The following is an 18363-nucleotide window of genomic DNA, read 5'->3' as shown; positions in this document are numbered from 1 at the left end:
GTCCAGAAAGGGAGGGTATTCAAACAGGGACATAAAGAGAAGTTCGAAGAGCCACAGGACATAGGTGAACCATCATTAGGATGGCGTTCCTAGGAAGAGTGAGATTCAGGCAGGGGCAATGTCGAGACTTGATTGTTGTGAAGATTAGAGGGGCCTCCGTCCCCAAGTACCACACAAGGAGAGATACAATGACTCCCTATGGGATCCTTGAGGCCACAGGTGGGAGATGCAGGAACGCCGGAACCACGTAGCACTGGAAACACCAAGGTCGCTGTAAGGCAAACAATTATTAGCACAAACAATCATGGTAACAGTATGCAGAATGGATTAGTAACTTCCAAAAAGAAGCTTACCGAAGTGAAGTAGTAAGGTCGCTGCTAACCACACAGGGGCCTGAGATCTAGCTATGTGGGGGCGCGTGAGCAGCACCATCAGATGATGGTAACGATGACTTAGGATGGTGATTGGAGTAGCTACCAGTTGCTGAGCCCACCTGCAGTTGTTGACGTGTAAGGCGTGGATATTCGTAAGTTTGAATTGAAGCAATTCAGGGAAGAACCAAAGAAGTCCGGTAAGAAAGTCCTGAGATCAAAAACAGCCAGTAATCCACAAAAAGAAAACGCCAAATCCAAAGGGTGTGCCAAAAGAAGTCCGTAGTTCGAGGTCTGAGGTCGAGTAATCCAGAAAACAAGATAGTAGAGCAAAACCCCAAGCAGAGTCACAAAGAACAGCTGTGAAGCGATGTGTGTTCGTGGGAACTCTGTTTTTATACCTTTGGTTTTGCAGTCACGTGACCCAATGCAGAAGCATGTGATCGGGAACTCCTTGTCATGTGATCAGGAAGCAAACGTGAATGCCTGACTCTGCCTGACCCAATACACCACGGCAGTTGCCAATGCAGAAATGGATACAACCGGGACCGAATGTGACTTCTGCTGTGATGTAAGGTATGGACCCCAAGCTGCTCACGCAACCCCTGTCCTACATGTGATGTTGGGATTGGACGGGTTGCAGGATGGGTTGCAGGATGTGCTGCAGGGAATTTACCAGGCGTGTGGACAGGATGCATGACAGGCAAGGTGAGGAAGGCAGAAGAGCCACAGTGCCACGAGGGAGCTATCATTAGGACAGCGTGTTCATGAAGCAGGAGGAGCCAGGAAGGGATACAGAAAGGAAGGCAGAAGAGCCAAAGGACCATGGGAGAACCAGCATTAGGATAGCATGTCCAGAAAGGAGGTGCATTTAAATGGAAACATAGAGAACAAGGCAGACGAGCCACAGGACATGAGTGAGCCAGCATTAGGTCCAGGAAGGATGGGGATTTAGACAGAGATATTGAAAAGAAGGCAGAAGAGCCACAGTGCCACCAGTGAGCCAGTATTAGGGCAGCATGTCCAGGAAGGAGGGGGATTCAGGCAGAACTCAACATGTCCAGGATGGAGGTGGATTCGGACAGACATTTAGAGAAGAAGGCGGAAGAGCCCCAGGGCATAAGGGAGCCGGCATTAGGCCAACATGTGCAGGAAGGGGGGTGATTCAAACAGAGAGAAGAAGGCAGAAGAGCCACAGGGCAAGAGAGAGCCATCATTAGTATATCATGTCTAGGAAGCAGGGGGATTTGGACATGGCTATCGAGAAGATGGCAGAAGAGCCACAGGGTGCCAGAGAGCCAGCAATAGGACAGCATCTCTAGGAAGGTGGGGGAATCAGAGACGGTTATAGAGAAGAAGGCAGCAGAGCCAGAGTTCCATGAGGGAGCCATCAATAGGAAAGCATGTCTAGGAAGCACTGGGATTCAGAGAGGGACATAGAGAAGAGGGCAGAAGAGCCACAGGACGTGAGTGAGCCAGCATTAGGGCAACATGTCCAGGAAGGAGAGGGATACAGGCGGAGCTATAGAGAAGACATAAGAGCCAAAGGACATGAGAGTCAACATGTCCAGGATGTAGGTGGATTCAACCGACATTTAGAGAAGAAGGCAGAAGAGCCCCAGGGCATAAGGGAGCCGGCATTAGTACAACATGTCCAGGAAGGGGGGGATTCAGACAGACCGAGAGAAGAAGGCAAAAGAGTCACAGTGCAAGAAAGAGCCATCATTAGGACATCTTGTCTAGGTAGCAGGGGGATTTGGGGATGGCTATAGAGAACATGGCAGAAGAGCCACAGGGCATAAGGGAGCCATCATTAGGACATCATGTCAAGGAAGGGGGGGATTCGTACAGACCGAGAGAAGAAGGCAGAAGAGCCACAGTGCAAGAGAGAGCCATCATTAGGACATCATGTCTAGGAAGCAGGGGGATTTGGGGATGGCTATAGAGAAGATGGCAGAAGAGCCACAGGGTGCTAGAGAGTCAGCATTAGGACAGCATGTCTAGGAAGGTGGGGGAATCGGAGACAAATCTAGAGAAGAAATCAGAAGAACCACAGAACCACGAGGGAGCCATCATTAGGACAGCATGCATAGGAAGCACAGGGATTCAGATAGGGATATAGAGAAGAGGGCAGAAGAGCCACAGGACATGAGTGAGCCAACATCAGGACAACATGTCCAGGAAGGAGCGGGATTCAGACGGAGCCACAGAGAAGAAGGCAGAAGAGCCTCAGGATATGAGAGTCAGCATTAGGACAGCATGTCCAGGAAGGAGGGGGATTTGGACAGGGATTTAGAGGTGAAGGCAGGAGATCCACAGGACACGAGTGTGCCAGCATTAGGACAGCATGTCCAGGAAGGGGGGTTCAGACAGAGACATAGAGAACAAGGCAGAAGAGCCACAGGACATGCATGAGCCAGCATTATGACAACATGCCCAGTAAGGAGGGGGATTCAGATGCAGACATATTTATTTATTTGTGCATTTATCGCAGCACTCACAGCCCGTAGGCATCTAGGCGCTAGTTACAGGAGGAGAAAGACAGGAAACGGTAGGGAGCCGAGACAAATCAGTTAAACAGCAGTGTTTTGAGTTCCTTTCTAAAAACATTGTATGATGGTTCATCCCGCAGGTGCAGGGGTAGCTTGTCCCAGAGGGAAGGTGCTCGGACTGGGAAGCTGGAGCACCCAGCTTTGGGCCGACTGAACCTAGGGGTGATGAGGACGTGACTATAGGCTTGCCTGGTGGGTCTTGCTGAAGAGTGTTTTCTGAGGCTGGTGAGGGATAGGATTTTGAAGGTTATTCTATCCTTTACTGGGAGCCAATGAGCCAATCTCCTAGCCTCTGATATGTGATCTTGTTTACCCAAGTTTACGTCGGCTCTGAGAGCATTGTTCTGGGGGGTTTGAAGTTTGCAGAGGTTTTTTTATGATGTGCTGCATAGTAGGGAGTTGCAGTAGTCAGGTTTAGAGCAAATAAGACCTTGTGCAAATTCCAGACGGTTCATGGTGGTGAGGAAGGATTTGCTGGCATTTATCAGTTTGATCACATAGCCTGAGGTTGAGGTGATGTGCTTTACGTGACGAGACATGGAGAGCGAAGAATTGAGGTAGACCCCCAAAGTCCTGACATAGGGTTCTACCAGAATCTTGTGGCCATCGATGCCAAAGGATGTGTAATCCTTGGGGAGGCTCTTAAGGTGGGCAGAAGACCCAATGAGTTCAGTCTTTTCATCGTTGAGGCAGAGACTGTGAGGTGCCATCCAGGCTTGTATGGTTTAATATATTTTGTTGATTCTCAGGGTGTCTTTCAGATAGTTGCCGGAAAGGGGGATGAGAATTTGGGTATTATTGGCGTAGTTGGTATACGAGATGCCTAAGGTGTCAAGGTGGTAAAAGAGTGGCTTAGTGTATACATTGTACATGGTGGATGAGACACGCAAGCCTTGTGGTACCCCACAAGAGTTGGGTGCTGGGGAGGCAGTGGCCTCTCCCCAAAAACTCTACAAGATCTGCTGGATAGGAAGGAGGCGAGCCAGTTAGTGGCATCTGGGGAGAAGTTGGCGGTGGATGAGAGTGCTTGGCAGAGGATCTTGTGGTCAACAAAGTCGAGGAGGAGGAGGAGGAGCAGGGATAAGGTTCCTTTATCTTTCACAGTGTTATGCTGATTTTTAGATCAAGGTGGGCTGTTTCTGTTCTGAGCTTGGGGCAGAAGCCTGACTGATGGACGCCAAGGATGTGATGGAGTTCGAGGAAGGATTGTATTTGTAGATAAGCTACTCTGTCCATGATTTTGAGGATGAAGGGGACAGGGGTTATGGGCCGGTAGTTGGTGTTGATGTCAGGGTCGAGGGTGGGTTTTTTCCAGTAACAGTGAGATCCAGGATTCCTTGAGTGAGAGGTGGATACTGCAGGTAGTGAAGGACGAATTGATAATGAAGGCTATCCAAGGAAGAAGGGCTCAATGCAGTCTTTGACCACGGAGGCTGAGAGGGCGTCTCCCTTGCAGCTGGAGGGTTTGAGTCCAGCAATGATGTTGGCAAGGGAGGTGACATTGGTAGGCTGAAACTTGATGGATGGGATGCTATTATGGGTGGGTCCTGATTGGAAGACTACCGTCGGTAGAGAGGCTTGTTTCGTGAGTATTCTGGCTTGGAACTGTGTAATTTTACCTGTGAGGGTGTCTTGGATCTTGTTACACTAGTTGTTGTCTTTGACGATGGCGTTCGGGGGGAACAGGAGAATTTCAAGTTCACAGAGATTAATGTGGCATTAGCAATCTGGTGTTGTATATGGAGGCTTTTGAAGATAGGATCAGCTGTTTGTAGTGGAGTGAGAGGGAAGAGAGGTGGCTCTTGTTCATAGGGGTAGGCCAAGCAGCTTCTGCTATGCGTTTGGCTGCTCTGGCGGTGCTTAGTTCTGGGGTGAACCAGGAGTTATGCTGAGTTGGGTTTGTTGGCCTCTTGGCTGTGAGAAGAGCAAGGATGTTGAATGGATTATGGAGCAGGGTGTTGTAGTGGTCAACTAAGGCTGAGGGGTCAAGCGTGGCAGGGAGGGGTGTGTTGGTGAGAAGAATGATGTTGGCACTCATCAGGTTGCGTGAGCTGTGGGCCATAGTTGTGTTTTGGATAGGGATGGGTTTGGCCGGGTTGCTAAAGGCTGGTGAAAGTACGTTCAGCCTGAACAACTGTTGCGAGCTACCTTGGTGCTTTTTTGTAAGAAATGGCTGCACTGGTATTGTGCTATTTGTTTGCTGCATGTGGAACTTGGGACATTGCGGCTGCCCAATGTCAAGAATAGACTCCCTGAAAATAATCACAAGTCTTCCACTTATGCGCTCCAAAAATAAATTTTATATGTTGCACAAATTGTTCAATACATTATTTCATGTGGATTTTGTGACCGTACATGACAAGAAAAAATAAAGAAAGAATAAATCATAGTTTCCACTTTTGACAAGAGGAGCTTTTGATTGTATTTGCAAATTCCTCTTTGCTTTTCAATTTTTAGTGGCTCCTCTGTTCTATAGGTAAGTAGTTATGCAAGATTGTATCGATCTTCTGGATTGTTGTGAGGGTTATAAGGTTCACCCTCTATCTTCTAAGTAAGGTCCACCCTCTACACGTGTTTCACCCTGCTTATGTTGGCAAGGATCTTCAGGAGGGATTTGTAACATACAATTGCGCTAATTGAAGCTAAAGGAGAAAGGAAACAGAAAGAAAAACCAACAGATAATTGTTTGTAATACTAATTGTCATCAGGTTCGCCCTGTTGTTGTTTTTTTGTTTGGTGCCAACTTACATGTCTTGGGATTCCCTTGTTTAAGCTGTTTTGTTTTAGTGTTGGATAAAGTTTCCTTAATCGTCCCGTTTGTGCAAGGTTCCTAATACTAGGCTCACCTGAACATATTCCTTGGTCTGGAATCTTCTTCGCGGTCGCTTTCGAGTGTGTGCATAGGATCCGACTGTCCGATGCATCTCTCGAGAGTGGCCGCTTTTTATGGTTGGTCCGCGGCGTCGCGACATGATCACGTCGCTGCGCCGTGGACACTGTGTTTGTGCCGGGAGAAATTATGTCCCTGCCGGTCTCAATTATGGATCGAGCATGGGGATCTATTAGTTCCTAATGGAGAATCAAGGTGTACTTTCTATAATTTCGGAGCATGTCTGCTCCATACACAATGTCAAAATTCTGAAAGATATTGTTCTCAACTTTACATACATTCTGGTAAATATTAACACAGATATACATGATCTCTGTACACTATAAATTGAGATAGCATCTTGCAATTTTTACATTTTTTACACAAAATGCCCCATTTCCGTATCAGAGTTTAAACCTTGGTTGCAACAGTCCATTATGCAAATCCATTTGGCTTCATGTTGCCGCAGTTTCTTTTCTTTGTTGCCGCCTCTCTGTCCCATCTTAACTTGTTCGATACCAAAGTATCTTATCTCATCAATGTTTTCCTGGGGATGTTCCATTGTGAAGTGTTTTCCCAGTGGGTATCTGCTGTCTTTGTTCCTGATTGTGCGTAAATGTTCTGCAATCCTTATTTTTAGCGGTCTTGTTGTGCTGCCTATATATTGTTTATTGCATATACAGATGATAGCATATATTATGTTGCTTGTGTTGCAGTTCATGAAATCCATTATATTGTGCGTTTTTCCATTAGGTAAGATTATAGATTTTTTGCCATTTTCTGCAAACTTACAATAGTTGCATTGTCCACACTTGTAGAATCCTACTAGTTTCTCTTTTGACCATAGTTGTGTTTGTCCTTGTGTTGGTGAATCTTGTATGAAATGAGATGGGCATAGAGTTTGTTTGAGATTTCTCGCTTTACGATATGAGATCAGAGGGTGGTCATCAATATAGCCCTTCAATTCATCATCCAATGTAAGTATATTTCAGTGTTTATTTAAGATTATCCTTAGAATTTTGTTGTCTGAACTGAAGGTGGTGACAAATCTTAGTTTGTTAACTGTTTTGTTTGATTGCTCTTGTTTTGTTGTTTTTTGTAGAAGATCTAGGCAATTACGTTGTTGAACTTTTTTTAGTGTCTCCTTTAGAAGTTTATCATGATAACCTCTTTTTTGCAATTTGGCCGTTGCTGTTTCCAAATGTTTGTACATTTCACTGTCTTTGGTGCAGTTCCGTTTAATTCTTATGAATTCTCCATAGGGTATATTTTTTATTGTATGTGGTGGATGATTACTGTCGGCATGTAGAATGCTGTTGCCAGCAGTGGGTTTTGTATAGAGAGTAGTTTGGATTTTATTGTCTTCAATATACAGTTCCAAGTCTAGGAAATGAATCCGGTCTAGACTTTCTTCCATGGTGAGTTTGAGATTATAGTTGTTGTTGTTGAGATATTTTTGATAGTCTTGCAAGGATTTTTGGTTACCATTCCATATCACTAGGATATCATCAATATACCTGCCCCAAAAGATGATCTGATTGTTTTCTGTAAATGCTTTATGTGACCGTGCGTGTTTGAGTTCAAAGCTGCCCATATACAGGTTGGCATATGAAGGTGCAAATTTTTTGCCCATGGCTCTGCCTTGGCATTGTAGATAGATCGTATTGTTGAAGAGAAATACATTGTTTTGTAGAACAAAATTGAGCATTTCCAAGATCATGTTGTTCTGATCTAAATAGGATATTGATCTTGCCTTCAGAAAATATTCTGTAGTTTCCATTCCTTTAAGATTTGGTATGCTTGTGTATAGTGCAGTCACATCAAACATTACTAGCCTATAGTTGGCTTCCCAGTCAATATGTTCTAGCTGTTGTATAATGTGTTTTGTATCCTGTATAAATGATGCTAAATTGGCTGCCAGCGGTTGAAGAAACCGATCGATGTATGCCGAGATGGGTTCTGTCAATGCACCTATTCCATTAATGATTGGTCGGCTTGGCAGTATTTTTGTGTATTTTTTATGTATTTTTGGTAGGAAGTAAATTGTGGCAAGTACCAGATGTTTAGGCTTCAAGAATTCCAATTCATCTTCTGATAGAAGGCCGATCTCGTACCAGTCAGTAATCATCTGGTTCCATTCTATCATAAGTTTAGGTAGAGGATTGTCTTTAAGTTTTTTATAACAAGTTGAGTCTTTCAAATGTTGTTCCGCCATTTTAATGTAGTCCCTGGTGTTGAGCAGGACTATTTTGCCACCCTTATCGGCCTCTTTAGTTACGATATCACCATTCTTGCTGAGAGCTTGAATTGCATCTGTTTCTTGTTTTGTGAGGATGAATTGTTTCCTTGTGATACCTAGGTTTTGAGTGTACACTTTTCTGAGATCTTTTTCTACTGCCAGTGTGAAGATATCCACTCCATTTTCCATCATGGTATGCGGTGTAAAAGAGGATTTAGTTTTGAGTTTAGATGCTGCGGTTTGTCCTGTGTCTATGTCAAGATCTGTTATAAGTGTTTCCATAGTATATCTTTCTTCAATATCTCCTATATTGAGCAAACTGACAGTATGTTCCGTGTCTTGTATCGTCAATTCCGATATTGGCGGTTTCGGGATTCCAATTTTCTTGTTGGTTACTAGATTTGCAAAGAATTTTTTGAGTTTCAAATGTCTGCTGAATTTGTAGAGATCCACATATGTTGAAAAGAAATCCAGGTTGTTAATTAGACTAAAAGACAACCCTTTATTCAGTGCTGAAGATTATTCTTGTGTTAGTTCCATGTCTGAGAGATTGAGGACTAAATTATTTTCTGATTTGAATTTTTTGATCTTGTCCACATTCCTCTTGAATTGTCTCTTGTTATTTCTTTTCTTCCCCCTCCTGCCCCTTTTGGTTGGCCACCATTTGTGTCTCCCTGTTGCATGTGTTGATTTCTTAATTGTTGTGTACTTTGATACAATGGATAAGATCTTGCTTGTCAGTGTTTCTGATATTCCTCTAAAAAAGAGTATGGGGTATTGTCTTCTGCTCTATTTTCGTCTTCCTGCAGTTCTGTAGGTTTGTCATTGTCACTGTCTAGCTCTGATGATTCAGAAGTTGTTTCTTGTTGTTTTTTTGGTGCTGCTGTTTTTTTGAATTGTGATTTGCTTGTTGTTCGTGTCCTGAATTTGTTTTGAAATGTGAATACACGTTTGAATTTATAGTCCAATTTATCACGTTGAAATGCCTGTTGTTTTTTGAGTTTGATTTCTGTTTCGTAATTGCTTAAATATTCATCCATGATATGATAGTTTTTGAAGGTGGCTTCGGGTAGGTTTAGGTCTTCAATAATTTGTTTGATTACTTCTATTTCCTCAAGAAGTTTAGCATGTATTTTTTTAGTGTACATGATGATTCTATGGATCATCTCTTTTGATGTTGTTTTAAGAAGTTCTTCCCAATCTCTGAGATCTTCAACATCTTCCTCTTCAAACGCTGGGAAGATACAAATCCGAAGTCCTCGTGGTATTCTTCCCACATTTAGATATTTTTCCATGGTGGTTATTTCCCACCAGCGAGAGAGTTCTTTTTTGGATAGGGCTTGCAATTTCTCAAATGCCTGTTTGAGTGATTTGATTTGAGATGCATCACTTGGTTTATACGTTGGAGGTGTACCTGAAAAGAGGTGTTCTGCTTCCTGTTCCCTTTGTTTAAAGCGTTGTTCCATTCTGATGTTTATTGGATTTAGTATATCACCTGGTGCTCAGCTACTGCTGTTGTGAGTACAATGAATTATGAAAGTGTGTTCAGCCTGAACAACTGTTGCGAGCTACCTTGGTGCTTTTTTTGTAAGAAATGGCTGCACTGGTATTGTGCTATTTGTTTGCTGCATGTGGAACTTGGGACATTGCGGCTGCCCAATGTCAAGAATAGACTCCCTGAAAATAATCGCAAGTCTTCCACTTATGCGCTCCAAAAATAAATTTTATATGTTGCACAAATTGTTCAATACATTATTTCATGTGGATTTTGTGACCGTACATGACAAGAAAAAATAACGAAAGAATAAATCATAGTTTCCACTTTTGACAAGAGGAGCTTTTGATTGTATTTGCAAATTCCTCTTTGCTTTTCAATTTTTAATGGCTCCTCTGTTCTATAGGTAAGTAGTTATGCAAGATTGTATCGATCTTCTGGATTGTTGTGAGGGTTATAAGGTTCACCCTCTACCTTCTAAGTAAGGTTCACCCTCTACAGGTGTTTCACCCTGCTTATGTTGGCAAGGATCTTCAGGGGGGATTTATAACATACAATTGCGCTAATTGACGCTAAAGGAGAAAGGAAACAGAAAGAAAAACCAACAGATAATTGTTTGTAATACTAATTGTCATCAGGTTTGCCCTGTTGTTGTTTTTTTGTTTGGTGCCAACTTACATGTCTTGGGATTCCCTTGTTTAAGCTGTTTTGTTTTAGTGTTGGATAAAGTTTCCTTAATCGTCCCGTTTTTTAGACAAGTTTGCTGCATATGCCCAAAGTTTTGTGAACAGTCTACGAAAAAAATAAATATATAAATGATATAAGCGTGGCTGATTGACTATTTGGGATAGGAGTTTCCTCTTCTTAACCTAAATAGTTTCTACCGTTTTAGATGTGCAAGGTTCCTAATACTAGGCTCACCTGAATATATTGCTTGGTCTGGAATCTTCTTCGCGGTCGCTTTCGAGGGTGTGCATCGGATCCGATTGTCCGATGCATCCCTCGAGAGCGGCCGCTTTTTATGGTTGGTCCGCGGCGTCGCGACATGATCACGTCGCTGTGCCGTGGACGCGGACTGGCGTCACCACGCAACGTACGTCGCGTAGCCTTTCCGATTGCCATTTTGGAACGGGAGAGATGCTGTGTTTGTGCCGGGAGAAACTATGTCCCTGCTGGTCTCCATTATGGATCGAGCATGGGGATCTATTAGTTCCTAATGGAGAATCAAGGTGTACTTTCTATAATTTCGGAGCATGTCTGCTCCATACACAATGGCCCTCATTACGACCCTGGCGGAATTCGCGGTGCTAAATGCACCGCGGAGCACGGCGGAAAGCCGCCGATAGCGCCATGGGGGTTGGCGGATTTACCACCCCATGCCGACCTTGGCGGAGCGGTAAATCCCCAATCCCCATTTTGCCCTTCCCCATTCCCATTCTTGCCCCATAGGGTATAATGGGAGTGGGGAAGACGTTAATTACGCCACCGTAAAGTACGGTGGCGTAATTAACAACGAGGTCCCTTAGCGCCATGGATTTCTCTGCCCGGTAAAACCAGGCGGAGAGAGGCTCCATGGCGCTACGGGAACTCGTAGTAGGGCGGACGGGTCCGCCGCGAATAACGCTGGCGGAAACCCACTCCGCCAGGGTCCTAATGAGGGCCAATGTCAAAATTCTGAAAGATATTGTTCGCAATTTTACACACATTCTGGTAAATATTAACACAGATATACATGATCTCTGTACACTATAAATTGAGATAGCATCTTGCAATTTTTACATTTTTTACACAAAATGCCCCATTTCCGTATCAGAATTTAAACCTTGGTTGCAACAGTCCATTATGCAAATCCATTTGGCTTCATGTTGCCGCAGTTTCTTTTCTTTGTTGCCGCCTCTCTGTCCCATCTTAACTTGTTCAATACCAAAGTATCTTATCTCATCAATGTTTTCCTGGGGATGTTCCATTGTGAAGTGTTTTCCCAGTGGGTATCTGCTGTCTTTGTTCCTGATTGTGCGTACATGTTCCGCAGTCCTTATTTTTAGAGGTCTTGTTGTGCTGCCTATATATTGTTTATTGCATATACAGATGATAGCATATATTATGTTGCTTGTCTTGCAGCTCATGAAATCCATTATATTGTGCGTTTTTCCATTAGGTAAGATTATAGATTTTTTGCCATTTTCTGCAAACGTACAATAGTTGCATTGTCCACACTTGTAGAATCCTACTAGTTTCTCTTTTGACCATAGTTGTGTTTGTCCTTGTGTTGGTGAATCTTGTATGAAATGAGATGGGCATAGAGTTTGTTTGAGATTGCTAAAAGCTGGGATGAAGAAGGTGATGGTGTGGTGGCCGGACCAAGGGCATGGAAGGTTAGATGATATGGTGATGTTGCAGTTTTGGTTCATCAGCCAATCTAGAGTGCGACCATGGTCATGTGTGGGATCTGTGATGAGTTGAGTGCATCCAAAGGCTACTAGAGAGTTGGATATGGTAGTAGGGTTTAAGTCGGTGGAGTCATTGAAGCCCAGGTTAAAGTTGCCCCGAAGTATGGGTTGGGTGGAGGTTGGTAGAGAGTAGTTGGGTGAGGTCGCCTTCAAAGGAAGCAATGGGTCCTGCTGGTCGGTATATGAGATGTATGTCGATAGTGTTATTTGGCAAACATCTAAGTTTGGCAGACAGGGATTCACAGTCGGGCAAAGTGGTGGTGCAAGAGGCATGGAGGGGGAGAAAGTTTTAAAAAATTAGGGCTACTACACGGCCTTTCTTTTCTGGCCTGTCCCAGCGAGGATGGCATAGCCAGCAGGGATGGCAATGGAGAGGGTTGGGCCTGCTGATGATGAGAGCCAAGTCTCAGTGAGGGCTAGGATGTCTAGGTCGTTAGTGGTGATAAGGTCTAAAATTTCGTGAGGAGGTGCAGTGAAGGACCTAGTGTTGAGGAGGGTGCTGAGCAAGGGAAGGTAGTGTGACAAGGTGGTGTTTGAGTTAGAATGTGTGGTCGTTGGTTGGAGTGGGACAGCATGGTTAGACGCAGCGTTGGTGGCAGGAATCTGTGGATTGGTGGGCTGGGGCTGATAAGTGTATAGGGTGGTGGTCCTGAGTCTTAGAAGAGCGTTCCATGCTCTAGTGGAGGGTGGGAGTGTGTTGTGTGGTCGAGGTGTGGGTGGGTTGGAGTGGGCGTGTAGGTGATTGTGGGGGTGAACGGTTTTGGTGGGTGGTGCAGTGGCTGTGGGTGGAAGAGGGGTTTTAGGTAAGCAGGATTTAGGTTGGTGAGAGGTGCATAGCGTGGGCTTGGAGGTCGTAGTGCTGGATGTATCAATCTGTGAGCCGATGGGCATGGGATGTGGAGGGGAGGTCTTGCTTAAGTGCTGCTTGGTGATGCAGGATTTGGGTGTGCTGGGATGCACTGTGAAGGGTTTATCAGGATGAGGGCTGGTGCCCTGGGCTAGCAGGGGCAGAAGCCTCATTGTCGGTGTGGGCTGAGGTGCAACTTACTCAGGGAGGGTAGGAAGAGGGTGGGTCTGTTTAGGTGTCACGCATGGGCCCATTTTGTTGCTGCCGGTGAGCACAGAGGTCGGCTGTGGGGGAGGTGGATTGGACCGTGGATGAGATGAGGTAAGAAGGTAGTGGGGGAGGGGAGTTGTGGTTGGTGTGTATCAGTTTGGGTGAGCAAGTAAGAGGGCTAGTGGTTGTTGCGGGGGCGACACTGATAGTGTGCCATGCAGGCGGTCGCACAGGAAGTCTGTTGTGTGAGGCATTAGGGATACGGAAGGGGCCGGGCTTGGGCTGGGGTTAAAGTGATGGGGTTTAGGAGCTTGCGGGAGGTGTGGGAACCCTCGGGACATGCTTGGGGTGGTTGAGATGTTATGTGGGTAGGAGTACACAACAACAAGAGCAGTACTGGGGCTAGCGTTCGGGGGGGTGCGGGAACAATACGGGTTATTGCCATGTGCATCACCAGGTGCTATTGGCTTACCATGTAGACTTGGAACAGCGTACTGGAGACAGGCATGGTCCCAAGCGTGCAGCGCTTGCGGCGAGCAGCGGAGAGCTGCAAAGAGGGACAGCAGCCTTTGCTCACTGCCTTCGCTTCTCGGCTTTGGCCATTCGGCTAACGGCAAGCCTGTTTATTGGTCCATCTGCAGGCCAACCGTGATCATGGTAGCTGGTTGCTCCAGCACCAGGTTTGTTGGTGGAGATGGAGGCGGCCATCTTTACCGAGGGGGTCAGCAGGGTAATCCTAGGGGAGGAGGCACACTCCTGTGTCCCCTGCAGGTTGGCTCCCTCAGCTGATAGTGAGGGACGCAGCAGAGCTGCAGAGAGGGACCACAGCCTTTGCTCACTGCCTTCGCCTCTCAGCTTTGCCATTCGATTAATGGCAAGCCTGTTTATTGGTCTAGTGTAACAATGTACAATCGTAATCAAGTAAGTTCACACATAGTTCTTTTAAGTGGCTTAATTGTCTCTTATAGCAAGCTTGTTACATAGGAGAAACACTGGCAGGACCCAACCCGGCAGGCATATTTCTTCACCCGTCAACTTCAGAGCACCCGCACGTCATCCCTCACACCAACATTCCAATACCTGGAACCGTGCGTGCACTCCACACCAAGATAACATTACACCAGATACAACACTTCTCCCCCGGATAATTTCTTTGAGAAATACCATTCAGAAATGCACAACATGTGGCCACCATGCCATACACCCAACCTCAACAGAGAAAACTTAAACACCCCACAGGACAGGACGCTGCAATAAACACCATTTTTAGAAAAATCAGAGCGCCTAACCGCCCCTGCCGTCTATCCACAAACCCAGGTGTTACAACCTCCTGGCTACTAACCAAAAACAGATACAAAAGAAAATCCACCAAAAGAAAATCCACCTACCCCAAAGCAGCCAACCATAACTACTAAATAACCACCCACTATCTAAAATCCAACAAAGTTAAAAACCTGCGAAACACCAAATCTCAGGCCAACTAATCCCTTACCAACATCTACGGGCCCTAACTACCTTCAAGGACAAAAACAACAAAAAGGAAGCTCTACCACCAAACCCGAGCTGCCCCTCGGGACTCAGGCCTGCCACACCTGACTCATCCAAATTATCCACGCTAACCAACCAAAACCATCCGTGCACACAACACCTTCCACCCCAGGCTGCCCCCCGGGGCCAACAGCCTGCCATGCTGGAGCACTAACCAACCGGCCAATGGACCCAACCGGCCGTCCACAACCCACAACAAGCACAACGCCAAACCCGAGATGCACCTATACAGAATAAGAACCACTAGACATGTCTTTACCAACACACACACACACACACCTTCCATCACCAATGTGGCCCCAGGCCACTACCGCCAAAACCACAATCACTGTGGTACGCCTCCACTCACTGTGACCCCAGGCCACTTCCACCTCACTAACTATGGCCCCAAGCCACTGCCACCTACACTTCACCTCTCCGTGGCCCCAGGCCACTGCCACCAACACAACTGTGGCCCCAAGCCACTGCCACCTACCCTCACCTCTCCGTGGCCCCAGGCCACTGCCACCAACACCTCATCTCACTGTGACACAGGCCACAGCCAGTGCAAACCTAGAAAACCTTGAAATTGAACGCCAGTAGTGGCTCCAACAAGACACCAAGAATGGGCCCACCCGACTGCCCACAACTACAAAGACCCATAAGTAAGTTCCCATTTAAACGCCATAGCCCATCCGGAACAAACTGATAAAGTCCTTAGAATAAAATAAAGCTAAGGAAAGACACCACTCACCCAGGCGGTACAATCACATGTTCTTCCTAACACATACACATAATAAACAACATATTATGGCATACCCATGAAATCATGAACACATATTATGCATATACCATGTAAGAACCCCAACCTTGCACAATAGAATTCGTAGGTTGAACACAAAAACCCCTTTCTCCCACCCGAGGAAAACAGCATATCATTGTCCAAAGATCACATGACCCAAAGAATTTGGAAAACCATGGCCACCCCCCAATCCGTCGGCAGTCCAAGTAATCTGTGAAGAAACGAAACACATTTCAAAGGGAATGCACACAGTTCCCAAGAGTTCGTAAGTTCCAAAAGTTCATAAGGCCCTCCCACCCCCTCCTTCAAGGGAAAACAGGAAATAAAACATTGTGGTTAGCCTGCAAACAAATGCACACATAACAGGGCCGCTACACTTACATACAGTCACACCATACACACCATACAGGCCCATACAAGAACACAAAAAGAGGCCACTAACGTCACTTACCCATACACGCTCGCACTGGCCTCGAACCAACATATTGAATCAATCTTCACTCAATGTGAGAGCATTTATTCCCACATAGAAATCGTGTAAATCTGGATCGAATCCCTTCAGGATGGAAAGAAAGGAAACAACATCTGTCGCAATTATCTCCATCGTGACACCCTTCCGATCCACACGACACACATCTACGCTCACACATCCTTTTAGGATGCACACAGTACTTGCCGCCATTGTCCACTTCTAAACACCTCTTCCGTGAGGCGTGATGGAAACCGACAGCCTCATCTGTGACAACACCAAGTTGAGGATCATTTTGTCCACTCCTTGGATGCTCCATGTCATTGCCCCTGCGGCACTCATCCAACAACATTGGAGGCGAAAGTTCCTTGCCGCACACAGAAACCCCAAAGGAAGGAGGAGCACTGAGGTCGCTGTGCTCCTTTGACAAACACGCACCGTCTTCCAATTTTATCATCTGCTTCGCCATGAAGACAAATCCAGGGACGCAAAGAACCAGGCACCCGGAAATCAAATCTTCCTCAAACGAACCAGGAAGTGCACAACAACATCCGTATGTGACACTGAAAATGTCCAAACTCCTCCTAACGACTGCGCACCACAGCGCCACCCACTGGACTCCTGGGGCAACCAGCCCTTTGGCGAAAGGCTCCGCTACACACCGCCTCCAATGACAGCGCAGAGCACAGCGCTAGTCCACCAGTCTCTGTCACTAGCCGCAGAAACTCCTGCAAGCCCCGCAGCAGGCCACTCCAACCCAGTAGGAGGCCGCTCCAAACCCCAGTCATGAAAGACTGCGTACGGCTGGAACTCACCAGCCTCCCGCCACACCAGAGCCCAGTAGGAACATAGGTCTCTGGGCTCTCCGGCCCTGGACTCACCGACCTTGGACTCTCCGGGTCCGGACCCACGGGCACTGGACGCAACTCCCCCGCTGCAGACCACCGGAGTCCACCAGCCAGCCGCTCCGACCCAGACAGGTCACTATAGTCCCGCAGTCCGACGACAGGGTCTAACACTGGAGAACAGCCCACGCACTGGATTTAAAGCGCACTGGACTTAAAACAGGGCTGAAAGCATTACCCTCGGAGGCAACACGGACCACCAACAGTCCGTTTCACTGGCCCAGCTCCCCACCGGTGGGATGACAACATTGGAGGGCAGTGTCACCTTCCTCTCTGCTACTCCCTCTGCAGCAGCTCGAATCCTCGTCGCCAGTGTAACGATGCACAATCGTAATCAAGTAAGTTCACACGTAGTTCTTTTAAGTGGCTTTATTGTCTCTTATAGCAAGCTTGTTACATAGGAGAGACACTGGCAGCACCCCACCCGGCAGGCATATTTCTCCAACCGTCAACTTCAGAGTACCCGCACATCATCCCTCACACCAACATTCCAATACCTGGAACCGCGCATGCACTCCACACCAAGATCACATTACACCAGATGCAACGGCAAGCCTGTTTATTGGTCTAGCTGTGGGCCAATCCTGGTCCTGGTAGCTGATTGCTCCGGCACCAGGTTTGTTAATGGAGATGGCGGCGGCCGTCTATGCCGAGGGGGTCAGCACAGTAATCCAATCAGAGGAGGCACACTCCTGAGGCCCCTGCAGGTTGGCTCGCTCATCTGATATAGAAGGACGCAGTGGAGCTGTGTTGTAATGTCTGTCTTGTGCTAGAGTGGAATTCTACAATGTAGAATTCCACTCCTGCTCTGAGCCATGTTTACATTCCTTGAGGGTTCTGTATTCGGAAACGGTTGAGAGGTTTGAAGTGTTGTGTAGGCTGGGCGCTGCTGGGCTCAGGCTGGTTACCAATAAAGGACATTCACTTACCTCCCGTGCATACCTCTTTACTACAAGCTGCAGAGAGGGATGGAAGCCTTTGCTCACTGCCTTTGTTTCTCGGCTCCGCCATTGAGCTAACAACAAGCCTGTTTATTGGTCAAGCTTTGGGCCAATCGTGATCCCGGTAGCTGGTTGCTCCGGCACCAGGTTTGTTGGTGGATATGGCGGTGGCCATCTTTGCCAAGGGGGTCAGCACGGTAATCCAAGTGGGGGAGGCACACTCCTGTGTCCCATGCAGGTTGGCCACCTCAGCTGATAAAGAACAAGGCAGAAGAGCCACAGGACATGAGTGAGCCAGCATTAGGACAGGATGTTCAGGAAGGAGGGGGAATCAGAGAGGGATGTAGAGAAGAGGGCAGAAGTGCAACAGGACATGAGTGAGCCGGCATTATGATAGCGTATCCATGACGGGGTGAGGCAAGTTGGGCAGGGACATAGAGGGGAATTTAGTGAAGCCACAGGACCATGACAAAGCCCGCATTAGGACATGATGTCCAGGAAGGGGGGTTCAGGCAGAGACATAGAGAAGAAGGCAGAAGAGCACAGGACATGCATGAAGCAGCATTAGGACAGCATGTCTAGGAAGGAAGGTGATTTAGACAGAGACATAGAGACCAGGCAGAAGAGCACAGAACATGCATGAGCCAGCATTAGGACAGCGTGTCCAGGAAGGAAGGTGATTCAGA

General features: G+C 46.7%; 1 long non-coding RNA gene across 1 annotated transcript in view; it reads right to left on the bottom strand.

Annotated features, from left to right (window-relative positions):
- The window catches only part of LOC138566991 (uncharacterized), a 58800-nt gene extending 42437 nt beyond the window's left edge, over positions 1–16363 (bottom strand). The window contains exon 1 of the long non-coding RNA XR_011302078.1: positions 15814–16363. This is a non-coding gene — a long non-coding RNA (uncharacterized lncRNA). The remainder of the gene's footprint in view (positions 1–15813) is intronic.
- Between the last annotated feature and the right edge of the window lie 2000 nt (positions 16364–18363).

This window comes from Ambystoma mexicanum, chromosome 2p (assembly GCF_040938575.1).
Source record: "Ambystoma mexicanum isolate Mex_15411 chromosome 2p, UKY_AmexF1_1, whole genome shotgun sequence".
In the NCBI taxonomy this organism is placed as follows: domain Eukaryota; kingdom Metazoa; phylum Chordata; class Amphibia; order Caudata; family Ambystomatidae; genus Ambystoma; species Ambystoma mexicanum.
The sequence above is the reverse complement of the archived record's forward strand: the minus strand, read 5'-3'. Positions and strand labels throughout refer to the sequence as shown.